Consider the following 14,983-nt stretch of genomic DNA (forward strand, 5'->3'; position numbering starts at 1 on the left):
CTGGGCAGCCTGCTCCAGGCCTCCAGCAGCCTCACACCAAACAACTTTCTCCTCCTGTTCAGGTGGAACCTCCTGGATTCCAGTTAGTGCCCACTGCCCCTTGTCCTGTCCCTGGGCACCACTGAGCAGAGCCTGGCCCCAGCCTCTTGTCCCCGCCTAGGTCCTTTAGCTCTTGCTGAGCATTGCTCAGCTCCCCTCTGGGGCTTCTCTTCTGCAGGCTCTCAGCCTTTGCTCCTCACAGAGCTGCTCCAGGCCCCTCAGCATCCTCAGCTTCGTTTACCCTGTAGGAATGAGGCAGCTCCAGCTCTCTGCAGCTGGCTGCTGTGCACTGGTCCCAGCTGTCACACCGTGAGGCACTGGGGGCACCACCAGCGTCTGCAGAGGGCACGGTGGCAGAAGCCAGGGGAGATGTCACCCGGCTGAGGCAGCAGCCAGCAGTGCCTGTGCTGGGCTGCAGGTTGCTGGTGGAAGCAGCAGAGAGCAGCTTCCCCCCAGAGCCTCTTCTGGGGCCAGAGGGGCACCAGGGCTTGCTTGGTGCTTGCGGTGCCCACGGAGGATCCCAGCCAGCTCTCCGTGCCCCAGCTCCTCCGCTTGGCACGAGTCGAGCTTTGCCTGGCAGTGCAGTCTGTGCCAGGGGGAGAACCCCAGGACCCACCAAAGGTGCCCTGGAAAAGCCCCAGCTGCCGTGTGGAGCTGTCCCGGGGTGAACTCGCTGCGGGGATGGGCTGCAGGGGGCCGGCCCCGCCAGGCAGCCCGCAGGTGGCTCCCTGATCTGCTGCGCCCTGGGGCTTCCTCCCCTCCCAGACAAAACCATTTCCCAGCAGAGTGCTGAGCTGTGGCTCCCTTAATGAACCCTCTGTGGGTGACTTACTGGGAAGAGAACAAATAAACAAACCAAACAAACCAGCAACAGCATTTCATTTCCTCCACAATGAGGATGAATTCTTCCAGCTCTTTCTTTAGCAGTCCCCCTGCTCCCTCTCCCCACCATCTCCTCCGGCCCCATAATGAGCACGATGTGAAGCTCCTTTCAGCCGAGCAGTTGCTAGCACCAGGCTGCTGGCTTCATGTGCCTCTCTGTCTAGGGCCTTGCCTGGGAAGTGTGCAGCAGCCCCAGGCTGGCACAGCCTCAGAGGACAGATTGAGGCTGGAGAGGAGGAAGAAATTTGCAGTGAGGGAGGGGAGACCCTGGCACAGGTTGCCCAGGGAGGCTGTGGCTGTCTCCTCCCTGGGGGTGTTCAGCACCAGGTTGGATGAGCCCTTGAGCAGCCTGGGCCGGTGGGAGGTGTCCCTGCCCCTGGCAGGGGGTTGGAACTGGATATCTTTGAGGTCCCTTCCAACCTGAACCAGCCTGGGATTCTGTGGCATTGGTTTAGCTTCACAGGAAATCAAAAGCCATTCTCCAGCTCCCAAAGACAGAGCCCTCACGATCACCAAGCCAAGTGCAGCTCCACCACTTCTGGCAGGCTGAAGCAGTGCTGGGGGTGGATGTTCTCTTGGGCAGTGCAGTGCCCAGCTGCCAGAAGCCTTCAGCAGTGTGGGTTTGCAGTTGGTTTGCTTTTCTGAGCAGCTCACACTGCTTTTCCAGTTGCACATCCCCACCTCTCGGGCCAGTTTCCTTCAGCCAGTGGAAGGCAATGCTCAGCAGCAGCAGCACAGCTGCTCTGCAGCAGCCTCCACTCACTATTGCTAATTAATATCCTTCTGTATGCAGACAGAACAACCACCTCTCCTCCTCCTGCTGTTTATGTTCCTTGCACAGATCTCAGAGAGCTTTTCTTCAGGCTTGGTTTCTCAGTGCCAGCCTGCCCATCCTCTCACACTCACTCTGGCCAACAGTCCTACACAGCTGCTGGATTGATGGGCTGCTAAGAGAGCCTCTGAGCAGGGTCAGCAGGCTAAAGGCATGCTTGGGAAGTGTGCAAAAATGTGCATTTGTCTTGGAATTCTTTAGGTTAGGGAGCTGGAATCCACCCCACAAGACACTGCTGCTTGAAACAAACCAAGCCAGGAGAAGCTCCAGAGCAGCAGCAGAGAATCAAACCATCCCCAGCACCCAGACCTCTCCTGCTTGGCCAGAGGAAACAGCTCTGCCAGCCAGCTCCTCTCTGAGAAATCTCAGCAAATAAATGGCCTTTGTAGCAGGACCAAAAGTCAACAGCGTCCAAGCTCACCCTCAGACCCCCCCAGTGTTTGTGCCTGGGAGGGCATCCTTAGGGCAATGACTTGATCAAACAGCCAGGCCACTCAGGGTGCTGGTGACAGCCTGGGAGGAGCACTTCTGTCCCCAGGAAGCAGGGGCAGGCTGGTGACGTGCCTGAAAGCCACGGAGCAGACAGGGCTGTCCCTGTGCCTTCTGCTAACCACCAAGCAGAGCTTCAGGAAGGCAGGAGAGGTCCTGCTGCCTGGCTGCAGGCTCTGCTGGGCTGTGCAGCTCCCTCCTTGCAGAGCCATGGGCAGAGCTGCCCCCCATGGACGCCTCTTTATGAGAGTCAGAGCAGTGCTTGTTGCTGCTGGGAGATGGCAGAGGGCACTGAGCCTCAGCACAGCTGCCCCTGCTGCTGGCACTCACACACCTCCCTGCCCCCAGCTCGGGGGAAAGGTTTGCTTGAGCCCAGGTGATGGTCCCCTCAGTTGTACTTTCAATCCCCAGCATCCAAAGGCGATGTCTGGCAAGCAGCACCCCACACCAGCACTTCCTCTGGAGGGGTTTGCCTTTCAGGATCGAGTTCCCAGAGGCTTTGGCTCTGCAGTGTCAGTCCTGGAGAGGAGCAGCCAGAGGCAGGGCATCTCTCCAGGCTCACAGACACCAGCAGGGACAGCAGCCCCCAGCAGCCACAGGGTGCAGATGTGGCCCAGGGCAGCCTGCAGCGGGGCAGCAGCACCCCAGAGCTCCAGCAGTGCCGGGGAGCTGCTTCTGCTGCACAGCCTTTCCCTGCTGCCACAGCTCCCTGCTCACTCTCTGGGCATCTCCCAGCTACCTGCTGTGCTTTGGGGAGTTTCTTTTGCTCCTGCCTCTTGCTCCCAGCTCCTCCCTCTCTTACACCCCTTGCAGAGCAGCCAGCAAGCCCCTGCCCAGCTGCCTGGCCCTCCCCAGCGGCCCCACAGTGCCTGTTTGTCTTGGCTAGGGCCTGGCTGCAGACCTGTGACAGAGGCATCACTTCTTACCCAGAGCAGGGCAGAGGGCAGCTGTCTGATTCTGGTCTGACTGCAGCTCCAGCACTGCCCTGACTACTGGTTGATAGATGTGTGTGTGAACAAGCTCTTCAGGCTGAAGGCCCAGAGAAAGGCACTCTTTGTTGCTTCATTTTCCCTAGATCTCACATGAAAGTGCCCTGCACCAAAGCTCTGCACAGGCAGCAGCAGCAGTGTTGGTGTTTACCCAGAGCCACAGACCCCCAGGAGCAGCCAGGCTGTGATTGGTGTTAACCCATAAATCAGGGGAATAGCTGGAGCAACAGAAGACTTTTGAACCCCCCTTAGATGTGGCTGTGACAGATTTCACTGTTCAGAGCTCTGTAGCAACAGGAGATGTGGAATTCCTTTCTTTAGCAGAGAAGCAAGGAGGTCTTCCCTGAGTGGGAGCAGAGAGGGTGCAGCTGGCTCTGGGTTTTGGTCAGCCCCCTGTGACGATGCTGGAGTGATGCTGGGTGAGGAGCAGACTGGGTGCCTCTGCTTGACTGCACCTGCCCCTGGTGCCTTGGAGGTGCTGGTAGCCCTTGGCTGGTTCCTTCACAGCCTGTGGAATCCAGGGCAGTGCGGGGAAGAGGTGGGAGCAGGTGGAGCTTCCCCCTGCTGGGCAGATGCTTAGCCTTTGCCTCCTGCCCCACAGCTATGCTGCTAGAGACCTTGTGCTCACTGCTGGCATCCTGTCTGGGCAGAGGCAAAGGGCTGCTGAGATGGAGGAGCCCAAGGTGACAGAAGAGGAGTTAACTGCAGCCAGCTTCTGCAGCACCCCCTCTGCTGCTGGGGTCTCTGCTCTGTGCCATGTCTGTGGTGTGCCCTTAGCAGCACTGCTGACTCTGCCTCTCCCCTCCCCATTCAGCCCCTCAAGGACCATCCTGCTGGCCCCTGACATCCTCATGGAGATGCTTCATGTCTGTCTTGTGGACAATGAAGTCTTTAAACACAGAAGCCCTCCACCTGGGAGTGCTCTTTGACATCTGCAAACACAGCCCTGAAGGGTCTGGAGTGCTTTGCAGTCTCCATGCTGCCCTCATTACCCTCAGCACATCTCCCTCCACTTTCCCTTCACTCTACACTGAGGGAAGCTTCTTTCAGCCCAGTGCTGTCCCTGTGGTGCTGTAGGGAATGCTGAGGGGCACAGAAGGGATGTGCACAGCGTTGCTGATGTGCACACAGAAAACAGACACTTCCCAGAGGAGTCCTGCAGAGGTGGCAGCTGGGAGGAGGAGCCTCTGGCTGTGAGGAGCCTGGGAGGTTGGAGTTTCCAACCAGAACGAGCCTGAGCATCCCAAACCTTCCCTAAAATCAGGTTTGGGACTTTTTTCAGGTGACTCAGCTGGATATTCCAAGTGTCACAGCCCACAGAGAGCAGGAAGAGGCACACTCTGCACAGGAACAGGAGGGCTCCCTTAGAGAGAGCCAAGAAGCTGTGGGGGTTAGCTCTGAAGAGCAAGAGAGTAACAGCCAGGGCAGGCATCTTAGCTGCTTTGGAGGATCTTGCAGCAGTTGTTCCTAGCCCAGGCAGCCACCCAAGGGCCAAACCCTCTCCTAGCCTGCAAGAGCATCCAGCGGCTATGGCACAGCGAGAGCCTGCGCAGCGCTGGCTTGCTGAGCTCGAGCCCTGCTGCTGTAAGCCTGGCAGGAGGCATTTGGAATGCAAAACGCTGCTGTCACAGGCAGAGAGAGAGATGCTCACAGCACACAGCATCCCTCCTCAGCCTGCCCATGGCCACTGGCTGTGTTTCTGCAGAGGAGGAGGCAGCAGCACTGCCAGGAGGCCATGCCTGGCTAAGGGGCCCTGCTGGCTCTTCCTCAGGAGCAGGTGCAGCAAACCTGACTGAAGGGAGGCCTTGGCAGCAGCCACAAAGCAGCCTCCAGCAGCCTGGGCAGAACTTCACCACTCTGAGCTTCATTCACCTCAGAGAGTTTTGCAGAAGGCTTTGCCAGCACCCTGGGTTTCCTTTACCCTCAGCACTGGTTTCTGAGGCCTCCCTCTGTAAAATCAAACAAATCTGCTGCTCCTCTGGCCTGAGCTGTTCCCTGTGCTGCACTGCTTCGGGTGATGCTCCAAAATCTGGGCTGTGGTGTGCAGGATAATTCAGTTAGGGAAGCAAAATGAGTCAAATATCCCAATGCTCAGCAAAGCTGAGGCAGCTGAGAGAGCTGTTTAAAATCACTGGCTGGAGCCTGAGGAAGTTGGTACTTGTTAGAGTGCTCTGAACTTTGAGAAGGGTTTGGAACATTTCAGCTTTAACAAAACATCCTCCTTTTTCCCTTCAGTTTTTGGAAGCCTTTCAGCTTTTGATGCAGTTACAAAAGGTTGGGATTTGCAGGGAGAAGGCTTTGCTTTCCCTAGTGCTCTCTTGCTGGGACTGTCACAGAACAGCTCAGGCTGGAAGGGAGCTCAGAGCTCATCTCCTCCAACCTCCCCACCATGCCCAGGGACACCTCTCAGCTGCACTCAGCTGCTCAGGGCCTCATCCAGCCTGGCCTGCAGCACCCCCAGGCAGGAGGCAGCCACAGCCTCCCTGGGCAGCCTGGGCCAGAGTCTCAGCTCCCTCCTGCTGAACAACTTCTTCCTCAGCTCCACTCTAACCCTGCTCTGCCTCAGCTCCAAACCATTCTCCCTTGGCCTGGTTCCAGACACCCTCAGAAGTCTCTCTGCAGCCTCCCTGCAGGATCCCTTCAGCTCCTGCCAGGCAGCTCTGAGGTGCCCCTGGAGCCTTCTCCTCTGCAGGCTGCACAGCCCCAGCTCCCTCAGCCTGTGCTCACAGCAGAGCTGCTCCAGCCCTGGGAGCATCTCTGTGGCCTCCTCTCAAGAGCAATGGGAGGGTTCACTGTCCACATCACTGGGAGGTGTAACAGACCAGGAATGATGGTGCCAGGAAAAGAGCCTGCTTGGAGGTTCCTCTTGTACATGCCAGGAGTCATCTAACCACCCCCCTTGACTGGCTCTGCTTAGGCATCTGGGTGAAAACTGCTGCTCTGGTACCGGGGCATTGCCCTCCAGGTGGTTTCTGTGCTGGGAGGCAGAGGAGAAAGTTGCCTGTGTCTCACTCAGGGGCAGGTTGTCAACACACTCCTGACATGGAAGGCAAGAGGGAAAATGAATAGATTCAGCTCAGCTCAAGGAGAAAACCTCTTCCACTGCATGAGGCAAAGGAAGCTGGCACCAGGTCACCCCAGCAGTGAAGTTCCCTCTTCTCCTGAGCCCCAGCTGAGCTCTAACTTACCTGATCCCTGCTTGCAGAGGGTGCAGAAGATTTAACTGAGCTTAGTGATTTAACCCAAGTGATGTAGCTGTGGGAAGCATCCTGCCAGCAGCTCCTGTGAACGAAGAGCAGATGTGTGACTTGCAGGTGACAGCCTGGGAGCAGTAATTAAATGCCTGTGAAGTGTGGCTGGTGATATGAGCCAGGCTTTAGGAGAGCTGCCAGGTTTAAGCATCTCATCTGCAGATGCTGTCACAGACACAGGGCATGGCCCTGTGCTGCCTCCACTGCACTGCCAGCTTGGCTCTCACTCACCAGTCCTGAGGAAGGCAGCAGCTCTTGTTCTGCTTAAAGAAGTAAAGGAGCAGAGTAAACATCCAATACCTGCAGTGCACCTTCCCCTTCTTCCGCCTCTCCAGGAGGAAATGACTGAAAGCCACAGCCTGGAGAGTTTGCCGAGGGGTGTGAAGAGCTTTCAGGAGTCTGTTAAACAAGTGCTGCCTGAATGAAGCTCTCCAGATCCTTCTCCACTCAGGCAGACCACAGCAGGTTCAGCTCCTGCCCTGCACACTGCTGTCTCTGCTGGGAAGCATTACCTGGTGAAGGTGTCCTGAGCAACCTGTGTTTGCTCTGCTCCTGCTGGGATGCAGCTGGAGAGGAGCTGCAGCTGCCCGTCCCCAAAGCCCAGCAAATCACAGCACTGCTCAGTCAGCTTTGCCTGCTGTAAACACTTCCCCCCCAGCCCTCTGCCAAAGCAGAGCTGAAGGTGATTTCCCTGGCTGCAGCACAAAAAGGTGAGGGAAATGATAAGAAACTGTGATGAATTGAGATGTGGCTTCCACTATTGATCCCAGCTTGGCAGCTCCACCTGCCCAAGCAGCCTCCCTGCTCCCCAGAACACCCCCAGCCTGCTGATCAGCAGAACACTGTTCCTGTCACACACCCTGGGAAAGGCAACCTCCAGCTGGGATGTGGGGATAAGCAGCAGCTCCAGCTCAGCCAGCCTGTCCCTGCCACTTGCACTGAGGAGAGCCCTTGGTGCCCTTCGTCATCGCCGCTGAGGAGGACCTGGCGTCTGACGGACCTCCAAGACAGCTGTGGTAAGACTCAGGTGCTGGCAGTCTGTGTCCCCCTTGCCCTTCTCAAGAGCACTGAAGCACCTTCACTTTGCACCCCCTGCCTCACCCCCACCAGGCTGTGCCTCGCTCCTTCAGTCTTCTGCACCTCTGCCCTGGACACTTCTGGACTGAAAGCCTCTAGAGAGCAGCCAAAGAGTTTGCAGGCAGCACCCCAGGGGAGAGTAGAGAGTGCCCGCAGGAGCTCTCACCTTGTGCCTTAGGTCTGGGCTGGGTTTGGGACCCAGAAGATGCTCCCTGCTGCAGCAGCATTCCAGCAGAAGGTTCATCAGGTGGCAGGGTTCAGCTCTCAGCATTTCCCTGTTTGTCCTAACGCAATTTCCTGAGGAGACAAATTCACATCTGCACAGGAACTGTGCCCTCTGAAATGGCAACTGCAGGGGGAAGGACCCTCTGAAAAATGGGTTTAATAATCACTTCTTCTGCCTGACCTTCAGCCACCAGCACCTAACCAGATTCCCCACAGATATATTGGTTCCTAGGGCCCCCAGGCTGCATCCTGCAGCCCAGTGCTGGGAGCCAGCCACATTTGTCCACACGAATGCCAGCGCCCTTGGCTGTCCCATGCTGAGGGGACAGGGGAGGCAGAGATGGGTGCAGACAGCACCTTCTGGGGGCACACCAGCACTGGGGTTATCACATCTTACTTGCAGGCTCTTCTGCAGCATTCCAAAGCAGGAAACACCGAGTCATGAGGATGGTTCCAAGCACACAACCCCAGGGCTGGCAGATCTGCACCACAGGCACCCAGCACCTTCCCCAGAGCCCCAGTGGATGTGAGTGAAACTGGCAAGAGAAAAAGAGAGAGCCTGAAGAAAAGATTCCCCTTGGAGACATTGGCTCAACCTGGTGTGACCAAACCCAGCTGGTGTGAAGCCACAGGGAGCAGAAGCCCCTCAGAGACACTGCCCCTGCTAGAGACAGCAGCACACGGACCCTTCCCTTGCTGAGGCGGCAGCGAAGCCACCCTGTGAAACCCCAGCACAGCTACCAAGGGACCCTGTGCCTGGAGCATGGCTGTGCCCCATGGCCATGCCAGCTCCCTCATGGAGGCCTCTGCAGTGTGGGAAGGAGCCAGGCCTTCATCCCCTGCTCGGGATATTCCTTCTGATGCTGAAGGAGCATTTAATGAGCCTCGCAGCGTCACCCACTCACGGCAAGTGGCAGAGTCAAAGCTGAACTGCAGAGAAGTCTATTTGATCTCATATATATATATATATATTTTATATGCCTTTTGAAGTGAACTCCCACATGTGGACCTTCTGGAGCCCTGGGTAATTATTTCATTGTGGAGCTAAATCATTCCCAATCAACAGACAGCAATTATGATTTTACAAAGATGGTTTAGGCACCTCGGGATGCAGGGAAGGGAAACCAAGCCAAGATGCACACCAGAGAGCTGCATTTGTTTGGGGCACCAACCACTCAGAGCTCTCCAAAATCAAGTTACCAGCATTTAATAAATGGGGGGAGGGGGAATGGGAACTTAGGAGCAGCTGGGAGTTTCAGCACCCATTCCACTGCTGCCTTGCCAGGGCAGAACTGGAAGCCTCCAGCTCTGCAGGCTGAAGGCGTTTCTCATTTTAGCTGCTGCTCAATGCTTGGTGTAGGAACACAACTGCTTGGAAGCTGTGCTGGCCAAACAGGAGGGAGACATCCAGCACTCAGCCAGCAGCAGCCTGAGGTGTGCTGCACCTTCACCAGCACCCACAGGCTGCGTGGAAGCCTGCCTGGGGCTCTGTGGCATTGAATGCAAGCTGGGAAGCAGTCGGGCTTCCTTTTTCTCTCTACACAGCAGCTGGGGGTCTCCAAACACATGGCAGCACAGCAGAAAGAAAAGGACCACTCCAGCCTTTGAGAGGTCAGAGAGGCTGGAGGAGAGGTGAGCACAGCTCAGGGCTAGAGCAAAGGCAGAGCACCACGTGGAGAACAACCACAGAGGCCAGAGTGGGACTGGGTGTTGATCCCTCCTGGCCTGGGTTACTACCAGAACATCTCACTGTGTGCCAAAATGGGCACAGGAATGAAGGCCACCAGCGAGGGACAATGGCTGGGGGCATTCTGCTCAGTTTGTGAGAGGCAGGAACAAGAACAGCATGAGAAGGGTTGCAAGGAAGGAAGGCAGCCAGCCACCAGCACCCCCCCAGCTGCAGACCAGAAGACAACACAGCAGAGGGGACAATAAGGATGGGGGGACAGGTTTGTCCCAGGAGAGTGAAGGCTATGTCCTGGCTAAAGGAGGGCTGCCACAGGACCCTGCCACAGCTCCCATGGTGAGAGAGCAGGCAGCCAAGCCCTTGCCCACACAGCTCTGGGGACATCACCCTCCCAGCCACCCTCAGGTGGCTCCAGGCTGGGCTTGGGGCACTTTCTGGAGCAGGTTTTAGGGCCATCAGCAGCTTTTGTGCCACAGAAACCTTCCACCAACCATAACAGCTCGCTGCTCAGCTTAGAGCAGACCCTTTGCCACGCTTTGCTCTGCAGGGCCCCAGCACAGGGCTGCACCACCCCTGGCTCCGGCCGTGCACACTCCCCGAGGCCTGGGAGCTGTGCAAACTTCCACGCTTCTGGGTCTCATCTGATTATTTCCCACAAGTAAATTCTGCCTCTTGTTGAAGACCACACATGAAAAAAATGTCATAGTCAATATTTTTGCTCCTCAAAACAGAGGGAGAAGGGTCTGGGTGTTCAAAAATCCAACGTGAGAGCAGATCACAGCCACGGAGCTGCTACCGCAGCGCCAGAGAGCGGCACAAGGGCTGTCAGGCTTTCAGCACTTGAAAAGAGAGCCCCACTGCAAAGCAGTCCCATCTGCTAATCAGATGTGCAAACCACTCTGCACTCTGGGATGTGAAAACTACCCAGAGGCAGATATTGTTACACTCAGGCACCGTCAAGTGGCATCAGCTTTCGGGAAGCCCCTGGAAGGAGGCAGATTTGCCCCCCCTGGGTGTGTGCTAGGTGCAGCTTGGCTGTGTGGATCTGGCTGGGGATACTCAGGGTGCTGAGTGGCAGCCACCCAGAGAAAGATGCATGTGAACCAAAATACCCAGAACAGAAGTGAACCTACCTCAGGGACCTTCAGAGCTCAGGCACCTTCAGAGCTCAGGCACCTTCAGAGCTGTGTCCAGCTCTTGCAGGGTGGAATCGACTGGCAGTTTCTCAGGCAGACAGCTCAGAGAGGTTAATTCACCAGCTGAGAGCTTGGCAAGGAGGGGGAAAGGCAAGAGAAGAATCATAGAACTGGGTTGGAAAAGCTCTCCAAGATCATCCAGTCCAGCCATCAACCCAACCCCACCATGGCCACTAAACCATGGCCCTTGTGCCACAGCTTTCTGGAATAGCTCCAGGCATGGGGACTCCACCACCTCCCTGGGCAGCCTCTGCCAGTCCCTGGCCACTGCTGCAGCACAGAAATGTTTCCTCATCTCCAACCTAACCCTCCCCTGGCACAATTTCAGGCCATTGCCTCTTTCTCCTATTACCTGATACTGCAGAGGAGACCAACCCTCACCTCCCTGCAGCCTCCTTCCAGGGAGGAGCAATGAGGCCCCCCCTCACCCTCCTCTTCTCCAAACACCCCCAGCTCCCTCAGCTGCTCCTCCCCAGCCCTGTTCTCCAGCCCCTTCCCCAGCTTGGTTGCCAGAACAAAATAAAGGCCAGCAAGGTGTTTCCTTTTGCACTGTGACACTTCAAACCCGGCCTCATTTCACATCCCTCTTCCTGCAGGCCACCTCTCTGTGCATTCCAGAGTTTTGCCAGGACAGTGCAAATCCACCCCAGGGAGCCCCTGCCCAGCACAGACTGGTGAGGATCCCGCCTGCTGACCCCCTGGGTGCAAGCTGCCACCAGCTCAGGTTCATCCCTTCCCCCGCTCCTGGTGCTTTGCTTTCCAAGTCCCTCTTCCCGAGGCACAGCCAGGGCCTCCAGACAGAGCTTTACACTTTCAGGTTCTCCTCACCAGCAGAATTTTCTTCAAACCAGCAAAATATTCTTCAAGCAGAATAAGATATTCAGGAGTGGAGGCAGAACCAGGCACCACTTGCATGCTCCCTCACCATCCCCTGCTGACCACTTTAGATCAGCCCCAGGGGTCGGACCCTCTCGGCGTCCCCTGGCTGGGCTCAGTTTCTCCACAGCACTGGAGCCTCTCTCAGCTGAGCTTTCTCTCCACTTGAGTTTTGCTCTGAAGTTGGTGGGGTCCCTTTGATTTATAATTGTCAGAGCCTTTCTTCCTCTGCCTGACTCCCAAGCCCTTTTATGTGCAGCTAACTTGGTCAATATGTTTCTGAAGTGCTTTAATTTCCCTCTGAGAAGAATGTAACTGGGACAAGCCCTCCTGAAGACAGCTCACACAGACACCAACCTCTTGCTGCAGCCCCTGCTGGAGATGGCCCCAGTGTGCCCATGCCCACTGCTGTGCCCATGCCCACTGCTGTGCCCTGATGGTAAGCAGCTGGAGCTCACCCTTAGACCCACAGAGTCTGCAAGAGACCTTTCAGATCATCAGGTCCAGCCCAGTAGTGCTGCTGCTGCCCTAACACAAGGAGCTTGAGGAAGCACAGCAGCCACTCAAGCAGCCATTCAAGATGCCTTAGACTCAGCTGAAGTTCCCAAGGTGGACACCCATGGATTTGCCAGGCTGGAGCCAATTTGAGGCCACCCCTGCAGTCTTTGTCTAGCATTTGGCTGAGGAAAGGGCTGCTGCTGGTCCCTGCTTCCACAACACACTCAAACAGTGCTCCACAAAGTAGCTTCTCCAGCTTTTCCTCACAGCTGGCAGGTAGAGGAGAGCCTGGTGAAGGAGAGGAAGGTAACAGAGCAGAACACTGCTTCCTTTAGCCCATACCTGGCAGCAACCCACAGCAGCTGCTCCATCAGCCAGCAGAGAAGGGGAGCACAAAGAGGAGAGCTGACCCTCCAGGTGTGAATGGAAACATTGAATGAAAGAGCCAAACTCACCCCAGCATGAAGTTATCCTCACCCAGACAGAGACCAGGGAAACATCCTCAGGAAAAGGAAGAGGAGCAGGGTCAGGAGGAGCTCCTTTCCTCAAGCTCCCTCTTTATACTGAGGGTGATGTTTATGGGATGGGATTCACCTGGAGCCAGCTCAGGTCACTGCCTTGGCTGGCTGCAAGTTGCTAAGGGCCTGCAGCCCAGGCTCTGTCCCACAGCACCAGCACAGGGGAGCATGGAGGAACTGGCATTGAACTTGCTGGAAGGGCAGAGTTAGTCTGGCTGAGAATGAAATCCACTGATGTCAAAATGCTTGTGCAAGATCTTCTTTGGCTGCCACTAGGAACCAAGCAGCTGGTGCTGGGAAAGCTGCTGTGGGCTGTCTCGGAGCTGGGAAGCTTTGGAAGCGCTGCAGCAAGTCCTTGGGGCAGGTTCAGCTCATGCAGCTTGCTGGGAATTTCCCCTCTCCACAGCCTGGCTGAGCCAGCCCTGCTCCAGCCCTGCCCAGCTGTCGGAGCAGCTCTTTGTGGCTCTGGGGTGAGTGTGGGGGAGATGAGCTGCGAGTGAAGAGCAGCAGTGAGGGAGCCTCTGCAGGCAGCTTGCCTAGCCCAGAGCAAGAGGTGGAGATCACAAAGAGCACCACTCCCCAAGCTGCTTGCTTGCACTTGGCGCCAGAGTGTTACAGAGCAAATGCACAGCCTTGTAGCTTCATCATGTCTGCAGCCAACCTTCCACGGAGCCCTCGGCCCAGAATTGGATGCATTCGCCTCAGGTGGGGCTGAGAGAGTGGAGCAGCAAAGGGCAGCTGGCTGGGGAGCTTCTCTGGGCAAAGGCAGGGTGACAGAGGCAGTAGGGTGAGGTGGAAGTGGCAGCTCTCCATCATTTCACTTGAAGCCCTCTCCAGCACCTTTCATTACTGTGCTGTGTTGCAGATCAGGTCAGAGCCCTCCGCAGCCCAAATCGCCATGAACGGAGCTAATTGTCAGCTGCTGCTGTGGCTGCTGGACCTTGTGAGCTATTTCCTCTTGTGAGGGAACCAATTCTCCCAGCGCAGACTGAAACCGAGCACACAGCCCCAGTGCCACTTGGCTGCAGCCTGGAGGCTGGTGGCTCTGAGCAGGGGCGGCTGCGGGCCCTGCACCCCCTGCCTGTGCTCTGCTGGCCACCAGGACCTCCGGGGACTGCCTGCAATTAGGAACATTTCCTGGCGGTGCAGCATCCTTTCAACCCCCCCTCCACGACAGTGGATTGTGTCATAGGGACTGAATCCAAGGAGATCATCCTGCTAATGTAAATCTAATTCCAGGCAATGAATCCTGCCGTGGACTTAAAAGGCATCACTGACACAACCTCCTCTACCCCTCGGTGTCTGCACAGTCTCAGCCTCCTCCTGCTCTTCCCCCTCTTTTCTTTCCTTTTCCCCCCCCTTTCTGTACTTCTTTGTTTTCCTTTGCTGGCTTTAGTTTTGTTACCCTTTGGGATTGTGTCCCTGCTCCAGTGTCCAGGCTCTGAGGACACTTGATACTGCTCCCTGGAGCCAGCAGCAGCTGAAGGCAAGCTGCAGATAAGGCCTTGCAGCAGCCTCAGCCGGGGCCAGCGGCTCAGCCTGCTGGAACTCCACCATCTATATGCTTGGGAGACTTTCTGGAACTCTCCAGCACTATAGATGATAGCTGAGGGAGTCATAACAGGAGACACACAGATGTTCCTGCTTACCCCACCCAGCCCCAGTGTGTTTAATGCCCTGGATTATCTGAGCTTCTTAAGGAAGCAAGAAACAATAATAAGCATTAAAATACCACGGACCGCTGCTTCGTGACATGTCTCTCTCTTGGGCCAAAAATCCTGGCTCCAGAAGAGCCAAAGAACCACCAAAGCCCTCCCTCAAGGCAATAACTCACAGATGGAGACCCCCTGGGGCTTTCTGTCCCTTGGCAAAGGAGAGAGAAGAAAAAGCAGGGCAATGGTGAACCCCAAAGTTAGAGGAGTCCTGGGAGCCCCAGGGAAAGATTTCCTGGTTACAGAAACCCTCCCTGGGAATGTCTCCTGGCACAGCTGAACCCCAGTACCCTGATGGGGTGGAACACCCCAGGTGGGTGCCTAGGGAGGGGAGATTTTAGGTCTTTTAAATACTAAAGCAGGAAAGGGCAAGGTCCCAGGCAAGTGCTGCTGCCTCAGCTACAGAGGACACTTCCAGCATGCTGGAGTCCTCACCCAGGCTGGCCAGGAGGCCAGGCTGACCTCCTGCACCACCCCTAGCCTGACACTTACTGTGTGCAGGAGGTCAAGAGCCTGTCAGCAGAGCTGTCCCACGCTGCTAGGCACATCAGAGCTGACAGCTGAGCTGTTGGACCCTCTGTCCCCCACATCACCACACCACTGAAGGTCACCCAGACACTGGCTACCTGTCCTGTCATCACAACATGACCTGGAGCGGAGGAGGTGGCAAGCAAGACCTCTGCCACTCCCAGAGAAGAGCTATTGCAGTGCC

Source organism: Dryobates pubescens, chromosome 3 (assembly GCF_014839835.1).
Source record: "Dryobates pubescens isolate bDryPub1 chromosome 3, bDryPub1.pri, whole genome shotgun sequence".
Classification (NCBI taxonomy): domain Eukaryota; kingdom Metazoa; phylum Chordata; class Aves; order Piciformes; family Picidae; genus Dryobates; species Dryobates pubescens.